Below are 13016 nucleotides of genomic sequence, written 5' to 3'. Positions count from 1 at the left end.
AAGGGAGGCACTGCCATTCTTTTCGCAAAAGACCTGAATCCCCAGGTCCTAGATTCGCTACAATCAAATGTCATCTTTGGCCAACTCTATACCCTCATGTCAGCCTACGTTCGGAACAAGCACAAGGAAGGGTTCTATCAAGACCATTCATTGAGGGGCAAGTTGTCATTGGAGGAGACTTTAACGGAGCTCCGGACCCCCTCAAGGATAGATCCCACCCTCCAACATCCAGGGACATGAAGTTGGCAAAGGTCCTGCGTACGCTGAATGTTGTTGACACCTGGAGAGTGCTATCTCCGGAAGAGAAAGACTTCACCTTCTATTCGTATGTGCACCGCACCTTCTCTAGAATCGACTTACTGCTGGCCTCCCCCCAGATCTTGGCCTTCACAGACAACGTTACTATTGGCCCCCGGATCCTCTCTGCACACGCTCCAGTCTCACTCACCCTGCGATCCCACAACCCAGACCCTCCCCCTCGCCGACGATGGAACTTATATGACCCTATCTTGGGTGACATGGCAGTGAGAGACTCCATCGCCAGAACAATAAAAAACTTCTTAGCTGAAAACTGCGATGGGGACACCTCCCCAGCCAACACCTGGGACACCAGGAAAGCGGTGCTTAGAGGGGAATTGATTGCCCAAGGCGCAGCTTTCCATAAACAAAAGCGGGCGACCCGCGCTATTTTGGAAGCAGAAGTCCATGAAGAGAAGGCCACTCACAAACAGAAGGGCTGGCCCCCGAAATCCTACAGGGTCCTACAGATGGCAAGAAAGAGGCTTGAGGCGCACTATGCTGACGCCACAGCAAACCTACTAACCAGAACCAAACAATGGTACTAGGTCAATAACAACAAAGCTAACAAGCTGCTGGTAAATAAGATGGCCAAAGAGAAGAAAAGAAACACCATCCCAGGTCTCCGCGACTCACAGGGGGTGGTCCATTATGCCGAACATGAGAAGATACGCCTGGCGGTAGCCCACCAGTTAGAAATAATGACGGCATCCCGAGGGACCTAAACGAACTACGGTCCTACATCCAAGAGGCGGCTCTCCCACCCCTGACACCCACGGCGAGAGAAGAACCCGAAGCGCCTACCACAAATGAGGAAGTGGAGGTAGCCATAAAAAGCTTGAACCCCAGAGCCCCAGGGCCAGATGGGTTCTCCGCCCGATCTAAAAACTCTTCCGCTCTCAATTAGTGGCCCCCCCCTAACTCGTCTCTTCAACTCATTTGCGGCCACTGGAACTGTCACTCCAACTATGCAGGAGTCCATCACAGTCCCCATCCTCAAGCCTAGAAAGGATCCCCAAGACAATAGCTCGTACAGACCCATCTCCCTATTGAACTTGGACGCCGATATATACTCCAAGATTCTGGCCAATCGCCTTGCACCTATTCTTCCGAGCATTATAGACTCTGCTCAAACTGGGTTCATAAACCACAGGTCGACAAAAGACAACATTCGCAGAGCACTAGACCTAATAGAGGCTGCCTGCTAGGACACCCAACAACTTGCCCTGCTGGTGCTAGATGCAACCAAAGCTTTTGACAAAGTGGATTGGTCTTATCTGCACCTCACCCTTGAGGCTTTCAGCTTTGGCCCGACTTTCAAGAAAATGGTCCTAGGGAACAATCAAGCCCCTAAGACCCGGCTGAGAGTTAACGGCCGCCTATCGGACCCAATCCCTCTCACGTGTGGAATGAGACAGGGATGCCCACTATCCCCCCTGCTATTTGCCTTGGCCATGGAACCTTTGGCCCAACGAATCCGCCGAAACCCTCGGATCATCGGCCCGCAGATAGGCCCTTCTCAACATAAAATTGCTCTCTACGCAGACGATGTGTTAACCATCACAGACATTAAGGCTTCCATGAGTGCGGCCCAGACCGAAATCCACAGAGTGTAGCAGGATTCACCATTAATTTCCAAAAATCAATGGCTCTGGGAGTGGGCCTGGGCCCAGGCGAGAAGGAAGCCCTGGAGAAGCAAAGCCCGATCGAATGGCGCACTCAATCTATCCCATACTTGGGGGTCCAGATCCCCGCCCACCCAACGAAAGTTTACCAGGCAAACTCCCCCCCCCTCCCCCACCTTTGATTGGAAAAGGACCTTACCCATTGGCAGTCGCAGGAGATCTCTGTTGGGCCGCATTACGACATGCAAAATGAACCTCCTCCCTCGGTTCCTTTATGCCTGCTCCTCCCTCCCACCCTTAATCCCACTCCCCGCCCACCCCCCCCTCCCTAAAGTGGCTCCAAAGGAAAATGATTGACTTTATCTGGAGGGGCAAGAAAGCATGGATCCCCCGAAGAACCATGATGGCCAGCACGAAACTGGGAGGACTAGGGGTGCCATACCTCCGCAAATACCAAATAGCAGCACAGCTGGCCCACTTCCAAGCATGGGCAATCTCCATAGGGCGCCCAAAGTGGGTAGAGATTGAACAATCCCGCCTTCATCTCCCCCTACGCTTCCTTCCGTTTATCCCTGACGCACTACGCCGGATTTGGCCAGGAGTGTTGACTTCTTCGAAACAATCGATAAAGGCCTGGGAGTGGGCCCGCAGGCATGGAGGTATCCCAGAGGACCTGAGTACATTCTCCCCAATCTTCCTTAACCCAGCCTTCTCCCCGGGCGGCCACCCAACGAACTTCAGGAACTGGGTAGCAGGAGGCCTCGAATTGCTGGGGCAGCTCTTTGAGGGGAACACCCCTCTCACCTTCGAACAATGCAAAACTAATTTCCATCTGGCGGAAACAGATAGATTTACCTATGCCAAAATGAGGCACTGGTGCTCCCACCCCCAGGCCCGAGCGGCAGCAACACGAGCCCCCGCCCCACTAGAGCTTACAGTAAATGACCTGCCAGCCCGAGGGAAGATCTCGGCCCTCTATAAACTGCTGCAAGAAGACCCCTTCCACATTAAGCCTTCCTATATGTCTCAATGGGAGGCGGACCTAGGTCATGCTATAGAGGACCACACATGGGTGGACATCTGGACATGAACGTGCACTAATCGGGAATGCGGCCAACAAATTGCTTTTGCGCTGGTACTACTCCTCCCCCCCTACGCCTTCACCACTTTCAGCAGGCATTGGACCCCCGCTGCGGCCACCCAGGATCCTATCTCCACATGTGGTGGACATGCCCTAAAGTAAGGGAGTTCTGGACCCAATGCCTTGCCACAATAAAGGACATCACCCCAATGACAATACTGCTAGCCCCCGAGCAAGTCCTCCTCGGGATCCCGTTCCCAGACTCTTAGCCGAGAACATGAAGGAGGGCAGCGTTAGTATCTCAATTCCGAAGGGATTGTGTCCTCCCGACGTATTCCTTATCATTGATAATACGTTTCCAGCTTGCTGGCCTCGGAAATTTTGTCTGTAGAGGGCGCTGCGCGTCTACGTCCGCCGAGTCAATGTCCCTCGACAGCCACCGTATCGGCGCCGACGTCACCATGCCCATAAATAGCCATGCGCGGAGTCCGTTGCTCAGTTCCGTTTTTCCGCGCTTCGTGGGGCCTCGAACATAGTTGCTCAGTTCAGTCAGATAAGCCTTCTACATCTACTCGAATATACCAACTAGTTCTCGATGGCATCTTCATCGAAACCGACAACGCCGTAATCCGGCTTCAAGAAATGTCGAGACTGCGGTAAAAACATGTCTAACGGATCCACACAGGATCTGCTTGTGGTGCTTGGGAGCCAAGCACCATTGTTCGGAGTGTGAGGACTGCATGTCCATGACAGCGAAAGCCTTGAAGGCGCGCAAGGGGAAGCTCGAGAGAGGTAAGTCAGTCAAAACCTCCTCGAAAGTTTCTTCGGTTGATTCGAGGCATTCGTCAAAACATTCCCATTCTAGATCTCGAAGTAGCTCCCACCATTCATCGAGATTAAGAAACTCAAAGAAGAGACGTCGAAGATCCCCTTCCTTGTCGTCTTCTGTTTCCCCAGAAAGGGTCTCCTGCCCCACAAAACACAGCTCTCAGGCTGAGTGGGAGGAATTCTGGAAGAAAATGTTAAGCGTCTTCGAGAAAGCGGCCTCGACCCCCTCGAAGACAGCTGAGGGTGATACCCCGGGTGAAAAACCCAAAAAATCGAAACGCTGCGAGTCGCTGCACCCGGCGAAACATTCCACCCAAGAGCGCCACGGGCCATTGGGTGAGAAGGCACCGTCGTCGACGCCGTCGTCGAAGGTCCCTTCGACGCATGGATCGGCGCCATCGACGCCATTGTCGAAGGGTTCTTAGATGCATCGGTCGATCGACTCGACGCCATCGTCGCCTCTGGCATCGACGCCGATGAAAGAGAAGACCACGGCTACTCCACAGCCAAGGGTGATTCCAAGAGCCTCCGGCACGACGCTGAGACCGTCGTCGACATCCTTGAGTAGGATCCCGATCCTCTAGAGTTCTTCGAGGCCTCTTCCAGTTTTCTCGACGCCGTTCTCTGCGCCTTCGAAGCCTGTCATATCGGCGTCGACAACATCGACGTTTTCTCACCCAATAATGACGAGTTTGGCTCCTTCTGCCTTAGAAATGGGTTTTATACCATTTCAGAGGTCAGAGTACCCTGGATTATCTTCAATTTATGAAGAAGGGGAAGATTCTGACCAGGAAACCTTCGGGTTGCAGAGGATCACACTACCTGTTTCAGAGGATTTCACCTCTGAGGAAAGAAGGTTGAAATACCTACAGGAGTCATTACATGAGGCAAGTGGGCTGGACACTTCCCCAGAAGTGGATTTTGTTAAGCCAGACCCAGGGGAACATGCCGAAACACCCTATAGAACCCTGATGGCAAGGATTATTGAATTTATGGGTTGGTCTGCGCCTTCGCCTGTTTTTCAGCAGGATGACCTGACAGACATATTAGTCAAAGGCCCACAGGAGGATCCTGTGGTCCCCTTCCATGCAGCCGTACAAAGAAAGATTGCATCTAATTGGGAAACTCCTGAAGTTGTCCCTGCTGTGTTATCCCTGCTGTCAATAAGATTATCAGCCAAGTATAGGGTAGCTGCAGCTGACCCTGAATACTTATCAAAACACCCGACTCCAGAGAGCCTGGTGGTCCAAGCGGCAACTTCATCAAGCAGCAGGACCGCTTACCCTACTGTCCCACAGGATAGAGATGACAAGAGGTACGATTCTATGGCAAAGAAAGTCTTCTCTGCTTGTAGTATGGCGTTGAAGTCCATCAACGACACCTGTACGCTCGCCAGGTTCAGCCACACACTGTGGGAGTGTGCTTCATCAGCGGCTGACTGCATACCCGAAGGAGAGGAAAAGGAAGCCTTCCTTAATATTATTAAAGATGGCAAAGATGCCATGTGCGAGTCACTTCAAACTGGCATCGATTCCGCTGACAGTATCAGCAGGGCCATGGCGGCAAGTACAACAATCCGCAGGCATGCGTGGTTGCGAAAGTCTGGCTTTGCTCCAGATGTACAGGCCAGACTTTTGAATATGCCCTTTGACGGCTCTTCATTATTCGGAAAAAAGGCTGATGACAGTCTGGAAAAGTTGCAGACATCTAAAGCAGCAGCAAAATCTTTAGGAGCTGCTATCCGCCAAACTCCTTTTCGCCCCTCAGGAACCTCTGTGAGAGGAAAGTCCTTTCGCTATTATTCCGCATTCGGGAAAGGCAGAGGACAGCCGGCTCAAAGAGGCCAAAGAAGATCCACCCGAGGTGGACGGGTCAAAAGTACTAAGGCCGCAGGAGCAGCAGGTGCCTCTTTACCCTCGGCATCTGCATCCGCTGCCCCCAAACCACTCTGAGGTCTTTCCACACAAAACACCTGCAGGTTAACTCACCATCTGACGGAATGGCAGGCTATTACGTCAGATGCTTGGGCATTGGAGACAGTTGCCCAGGGTTACTGCCTACCCTTTCTACACATCCCTCAGAGTCTTCCACCGGGGCACAGCTCTCTAAAAGTTCCAGATCTGTGCCGCTTGCAGGAAATTATAGACCTGCTAGAGAAAGGTGCCATAGAGCCGGTACCTGTAGCGGACAGGAACAAGGGCTGGTACTCCCCCCTACTTTCTCATACCAAAGAAGGACGGAGGACTGAGACCCATCCTGGACTTACGAAAATTGAACAAGTTCCTCAGGAAGGACAAGTTCAAGATGGTAACTCTCTCTCAGATCCTTCAGGCCCTTCAGCTCCAGGACTGGCTGGTATCTCTGGACCTTCAGGATGCTTATTTCCATGTGCCAATCCATCTCAAACATAGGAAATACCTGTGGTTCGCAATTGGCGACTCTCATTATCAATTTCGAGTTCTGCCATTTGGGCTGACCTCCGCCCGAGGGTCTTCACCAAGCTAATGGTAGTGGCTGCGAGTCTAAGGAGGGAAGGGATCCACGTCTACCCCTACCTGGACCATTGGCTGATCAGGGCTGTATCTTCGGAACAAGCTGAGATCCAGCTAGATTATGTCTGCCACTTCCTTCACAAACTGGGCTTCTCCCTCAATTTAAAGAAGTCACAGATGATACCATTACAGAGACTCCAGTTCATTGGAGCGGTCCTAGACACTTCCCTGGGAAAAGCCTCGCCACCAGAGGTGAGGGCTCAAGATATTCTGCAGATGGTCAACAAGTTTCAAAATGCCCAACATCGACTTTTTTCTTTTTTTTTAAACTTTATTTTATTAACATTTTCATAATATAACAAACAGGCTGGAAGCTTTACCGCAAAATAAACGTGTCATCAGCCCCCAAAATAAGAGAAAAGAAAAAGGGCCCCTCCCCCCACCCCGCCCTCCCAGAAAAGAACGAACCCTCCCCCCCATTAACTTGGATCCAGTAGAACCCCCTTCACAGGGAGATGCGTTGCAAACTTTGTGTGGCCGGAGTTCGGGAAAAAAGCAAAAAACTTCCAACTGCGTGTTTGGCTGCATGTCGTCCATTATCCCCCGGGACGCGGGTCCCCATTTCCATCCCCGTTCCCTCCCCGAGCTTCAGTGGACCTCCCAACCCCAGATCTGCTGTACCCCGTACTAGTTAGTCTGAAAAGAGTTCATGTCATTGTTCATCATCGCTGTTAATTTGTCCATCAAGAACATGTTTTTAACCTTGTGTATCCAGTCCTCCTTTGTGGGCGTCTCCCTGCTCTTCCATTTCTGGGCCAATGCCACCCTCCCGGCCCTCAGCATTGTTTCCCACATTCTCGGGTATCTGTGTACCTCCGTATCCTCTGGGGGGAGGCCCAGCAGCACTGTCAGGGGATTATGGGGAAGCAATTCCTCCGTGACTTCAGCGATCCAACCCCTTACCCTCTCCCAGTATGTTTGCGCTTTCGGACAATGCCACCACATGTGGCCCCTCGTGCCTGCCTGGTCACATCCCCTCGGGCAGGCGGGGGATATTCCCGTGAACATTTTTGACAGTTTGACGGGATCTCTGTGCCACCCCTGTAGAATTTTAAAGTTGTGCTCCATGTCTGCTGTGAACAGTTTCCCGTGGAATGCTATTTTGAATATCCTCGACCAGGAGTCCTCTGAAATTTCTTCCCCGGGCAGATCGTTCCAGAAAGTGCGGAACCCCCTCCTTCTCCCCAGGTCCACTGTGTTAAGGATTTTGTACATTGCAGATACCGCCCCCTTCCTGGAGGTTGCAGTATCGCGTAGTTTCTCAAAGGGGGTCATCTGTCTCTTTAGCCGCTGGCCCCATGATTGATCGCACAGGATACCCTTCAGGCGGAGGTACTCGAATATGGAGATTGACTCCGGGCCGAGGGCGGTCCTCAAGTCTTCGTATGGTAGGAATTCTCCCTCTTTAAACAGTTGTCCAGCCCATTCCATCCCTGAGTCTGACCAGGACTGTGCATTACGGAACCCCCTGTTTCCCAGTCTAAGTGGGTGACCCCAAAGGGATGACATCGGGGACGGCCATGTCAGATGTGCCGTTTGGGGGCCCTCCCTCCATATTGCCCAGAGAACTCCCAGTGTTGGGTGGGATTTGAGCCTGTTCGGGATGAATTTAGGTGGGGCCCATAGGAGGTCGCGTACCTTAAGTGGGTGCGCATCCATGTCCTCCAGGTACGACCAGTATGTGCCCATCCCTTCCCTCATGTGTTCCAGGAGGACGCGCAATTGAGCGGCGCGGAAGTAGAGGTGAAAGTCGGGGAGCCCGAACCCCCCCTCCTCTCTAGGTAAGGTAAGAATGGCCTTCGCGGTTCTCGGGGTCCTACCCTGCCATACAAACTCGCGCACCGCATTCTGGAGGACCCTGAATGTTTGGTCGGGGACGCTGGTGGGGAGGGCGGTGAAAAGGTATAGTAGGCGCGGGAGTATATTCATTTTCACTGCCGTCATGCGACCATACCAGGACAGGATCATAGAGCCCCATCTCCTTAAATCGGCGGTGACCTGTGACATAACGGGGTCATAGTTGGCAGGGGCGAGGTTGTGCAGGTCCCTGGTCGAAAAGATCCCCAGGTATCGGATTGAGGTCTTCCCCACCGCTATTCCCCCCAGACTGTCCCGGGAGTCTAGGCCTGGGTCCCGAGTTCTCATGGGGAGGAGGACTGATTTAGATGTGTTGATCTTTAGACCTGAGAAGCGCCCAAATGCGGACAACAGGGACAGGAGGGGGGGGAGTGAGGATTTTGGGTCCACCAGATAGGCCAGGATATCGTCTGCAAACAGGGAGAGCTTGAATTCTACATCGCCTCTCCTGATCCCCTTGATGTCTGAGTGTGATCTGATTGCTATTGCCAGGGGTTCCATAGTTAGGACATAGATCAGCGGGGAGAGTGGGCATCCCTGTCTTGTTCCTCGTGATAGGAGTGGGGCCGACAATCTACCATTCACTTGGACTCTGGCCTTTTTGGCCCTGTACAGTGCGGCCACCCAGTCCCTAATGTGGGTCCCGAAGCCCATCTTCTGAAGAGTGAGCTCCATGAACCTCCACTCGACCCTGTCGAATGCCTTTTCTGAGTCTAGGGAGAGGACGCTCGCGTCTAGGTCCGACACCTGGGCGTAATGAAACAGGTCTATGGTCTTGCGAATATTATCTGAGCCCTGTCTCCCCCTAACGAACCCCACCTGGTCACCGTGGACCAGCTTCGGTAGGACACCCGGCTCCCGATGACCTTGGCCAGGATCTTAACATCAATATTCAACAGGGAGATCGGGCGGTAGGAGGAGCACTCCGAGGGGTCTCTACCGTCCTTTGGGAGCACTACAATGACTGCCTCCATCATGGAGTCCGGGAGAGGACCCCCCTCCAGAACCGCATTAAACACCCTGACCAGGTGGGGGGCGAGGGCCGACCGAAACCTTTTGTAAAAGTACACTGAGTAGCCATCTTCGCCCGGGGAAGTGCCCACCTTCATGCCACTGATCGCATGTTCCACCTCCTCCTCGGTCACCGGACCCTCCAACCCCTCCGCCATCTCCCTAGTCAAGGACGGGACCCGGATGGAGTTTAGAAATTCCTCGATCTCCCCCCCGTCCCCTCTGTACTCAGACGAGTATAGCCTTTCGTAGTATCGGCGGAAGGCCTCTCCAATGTGAGAAGTATCATGTCCCAGCTCCCCCACCTCGTTCTTCACTGCCTTCACCATTCTACTCCTCTGTACCTCCCTCAGCCTCCAAGCTAGGATCCTATCCGCCCTGTCCCCTTTTTCATAATACTTTTGTTTAACCAGGTGGAGGCTTCTCTCTGTTTTGTGGAGGAGAAGGTCTTTTAGTTGGAGCCTGTAGTCGTCCAGGGCGGCCACCCGGTCCCGGTTCAAGGGCTCCGTGGGGGAGCCTCCCGGTTGAAGTTGGGCGATTTTTCCCCTCAGATGCCGCTCCTGGGCTTCCCTTTCTCTTTTCCTCCGGGTTCCCAATCGGATCAGGACTCCCCGCAGGGTTGCCTTAAACGCGTCCCACAGGGTGTGTGTACGCACCTCACCGTTGTCATTCAATTCAAAGAATTCTGTAATGGCGTCAAGGACCTCCTGGGCTAGGACCTCGTCCTTCAGGAGGGAATCGTTACACTTCCATCTTCCCCTGTGTTCATTAAGGCCCCCTCTCGCTATGGTGACTCGGACCAGGTCGTGGTCAGACCAGGGGACTGGATCCACCCTATGGCCAGTGACAAATGGGTACAAGGTCTCGTCCATCAGGACATAATCTATCCGGGAAAATGATGTATGCACGGGTGAGTAGTAAGTGAATATGGGGGTGTCCGTTCTAGGGGTCGGGACCGTGTCCACCAGGCCCAGCTCCGAGTTGACCCTCTGGAAGCCCCGTGCCATGATCTCATCGAGTGCCCTGGGGGACTGGGGACCAGCTCGTTTCCTGTCCCGGATTGGGTCCAGGACCATGTTAAAATCCCCCCCCACCACCACCGTCCCATGGACGAAGCCTTTAAGTTTGTCCCTCACCTCCTCCCAGAACTGGATTTGGCCTTCATTTGGGCCGTAGACGACGGCTAGGGTAAGTGGGGCTCCCTGTAGGGATCCCCGCACCATCAGGTAGCGCCCCTCTGGGTCCTTCAGCACAGCCTCTTTCTCAAGCCCCACGTTCCTCGCTACCAAGATGGCCACCCCTCTCTTTTTATTTTTGTGGGATGCACTGAAGACCTCCCCAATACCTCCTCCCCGGATTCTGGGTTCCTTCCCCCGTGGCCAGTGGGTTTCCTGCAAGAAGAGGATGTCGAGGTTGGTCCTTCTGAACTCTCTGCAGACCAGGGATCTCTTTGTGGCAGGTAGACTATCAGCCATAGTCCCAGATTCCCTCCCTCACGGTCATTACCCTCGTATCTCTTTCCTTCGCGTGCTCCCTTGGTTCTACTTTGTGGATCCCTTCCCCTCCCCCCCGGTGGGCCTAAAACACCCCAACTGCCCCCCGTGTCCCAACCGTGTCTGAACAACCCCCACTCCCGAATATACCCCCACCCCCCTCCCCGGCGTCCAGCCAATTAGTTCTGCCATTGCTGGCTTTTGGCCGAACCACCAGCCTGCCCACCTCGGCCAGGCATTTCACCCATAAAGCTCATCCCCTTGAGCCCCCAACATTCCCCCCCGGTCGCAACCCGACCATGTGTCCCCTGTACTTGCTGTTCGTGGGGACGGTAGTAGTGGTAGACTCTCCGAATCTGCGCATATCCGTCCCGGATTCAGTGGGTTACCCCCGTTCTCAGTCCTCGGAGTCATGCCGTTCTCCCTCTTTTGCTGGAGATGGGGTGTTCATTTTCCGAAATTTCCTTGCGCCGGTGCGCCTTCTCCTCTCTCCGGATGGGCCGGGGCTGTTCGTTCTGAGGTTTTCTGGTCCCACTGGACCTCTCCGGGGGTGCGGATCCACTGTGTACTCTTGAATGGCACTCCGGATGTCTTCTTCCGTGATCAGGGTTGAGCGTTGGCCCATGTATTCAAAGTTCAGGGAGAAGGGGTAGCCCCATCTATAACGCACGCCCTTTTCCTTGAATAGTAGTGTGAGGGGTCGACATAGTCTGCGCTTGGCCAGCGTGTAGGAGGAAAGATCCTGGTATATTGAGACCTGGGCATTGTTGTAGGTGATTTCTCTGGTCTTTCGGGCCTCCTCCAGCACCTTTGTCTTCTCGGAGTAATAGTGGAATCGGACCAAGATTGACCGGGGGGCCCCCGCTCTGCCCCCTGCCCTATGCACTCTGTCGAATGTTGGCTCGGTTGTCATTTCCTCTGCAAATAAGAGGGTGATGATGTCCTTCACTATTCGAATGACGTCCCTCTCCGTTTCTCCCTCCGCTTCAGGCACACCGAAAATTCTGAGGTTGTTCCGCCTCTCTCTGTTTTCAAAGTCATCCATCTGTCGGGCCCTTTCTTCGTCCCTCTTCTCCAGGGCTTCCAGCCTCATACATAGTTGTATGTCCTGGGCTGCTGTTGATGATTGGTTGGCCTCCACTTGTAATAGTCTATCTTCGACCTTGTCCACCCTCTGGTCCATTTTTTCAAATTTCTGGGCTATATCTGAACGCATGTCCCTGATTTCCTGCAAGATCGAGGCGAAGCCTCTTTCCATTGCTGCCGACGAAGGGGCCGCGTCTTCCTGTCGGGCCATGGTTTCCCTGGGGTCCGCGCTCATGTTGCCTCTGGGGGTCTCCTGGAAACGGTATCCCTGTAGGGCTTCCCGCCAGTTCATCTGATAATCACCTGCAACTGGCAGTGTCGATCCCCGCCCGCTCCGGGTCAGTGTTCGAACTCCCTCCGCGGCTCAGATGGGGGCTTGGCTATTTCCTGGGGGTTAGCCTTTACTTGGGGGGGGGGGGGGGGGCGGGCACACGCCCCACCCGTTCCTGGGTGGGGGCCTCACACCCCTCTCGATGTCCTCCGCAGTGATCCGGGGCTTCTTCTGGCCAACCCCGTAGAAGGCCCGAGGGCTCCCGCGGTGTGTGGGGGGGGGGCGGGCACGCGCCCCACCAACGGCGGGTGGGGGCCTCACACCCTGTCTACCCCGAGTTCTGCTATCCGCAGGGGGGGGGCAGGGTGGAGTCGATCTGTTCCGGGGGTCCCCCCCGCGGTGTTTCTGGGGCGCGGGCGACTGTCCCCACTCGCGCCAGCGGGGGGGGGCAGGCCCGGGCCCCTCCGCGTCGCTGCCGCTCACTCTCCTCGCCCCCCCCCTCCGGGACCCCGCGGCCCGCGGCAGCCCGCCCGGGGGACTCCCGATGGGGGCGGGGGCGGCCGAGCGCCGGCCCCCTCCGCTCGAGCGGGTCCAGCCACGGGGGCTCCGGGCCGGTCGCTGTACCTGCGCTTCTCTGTTCCGGGTGGTGGGGGGGGGGGGGAGCCTGTCTCCCGAGCCGCCGCCGGGCCTCCCGGACCTCCGGCTTCACGTCGCGGTGAGGGAGCCTCTGAAGCGGTGCCCGCTCGGACGCGTTCACGTGTCCAGGCCGCGTCTTCTTCCGCTGGGGCCTTTCTCGGGAACCCCGGGGTCTTCGGACTCCGCTCTTTCTCCCGCGGGGCGCCCCAAGGGTTCACTCGTCCTGTCCGCCGTGTTGGGCCCGCCGGGGGGGCCTCAGGGGGGGCTCAAATCCCTCTG

The 13016-nt window shown here is 55.0% G+C and overlaps 1 protein-coding gene across 7 annotated transcripts in view; it reads left to right on the top strand.

Annotated features, from left to right (window-relative positions):
* HYCC2 (hyccin PI4KA lipid kinase complex subunit 2) overlaps nt 1-13016 on the top strand; it is a 1329865-nt gene that overhangs the window by 867645 nt on the left and 449204 nt on the right. The gene's annotated exons all lie outside the window — the stretch shown is intronic.

Source organism: Ambystoma mexicanum, chromosome 9, assembly GCF_040938575.1.
Source record: "Ambystoma mexicanum isolate Mex_15411 chromosome 9, UKY_AmexF1_1, whole genome shotgun sequence".
Classification (NCBI taxonomy): Eukaryota; Metazoa; Chordata; class Amphibia; order Caudata; family Ambystomatidae; genus Ambystoma; species Ambystoma mexicanum.
The sequence above is the reverse complement of the archived record's forward strand: the minus strand, read 5'-3'. Positions and strand labels throughout refer to the sequence as shown.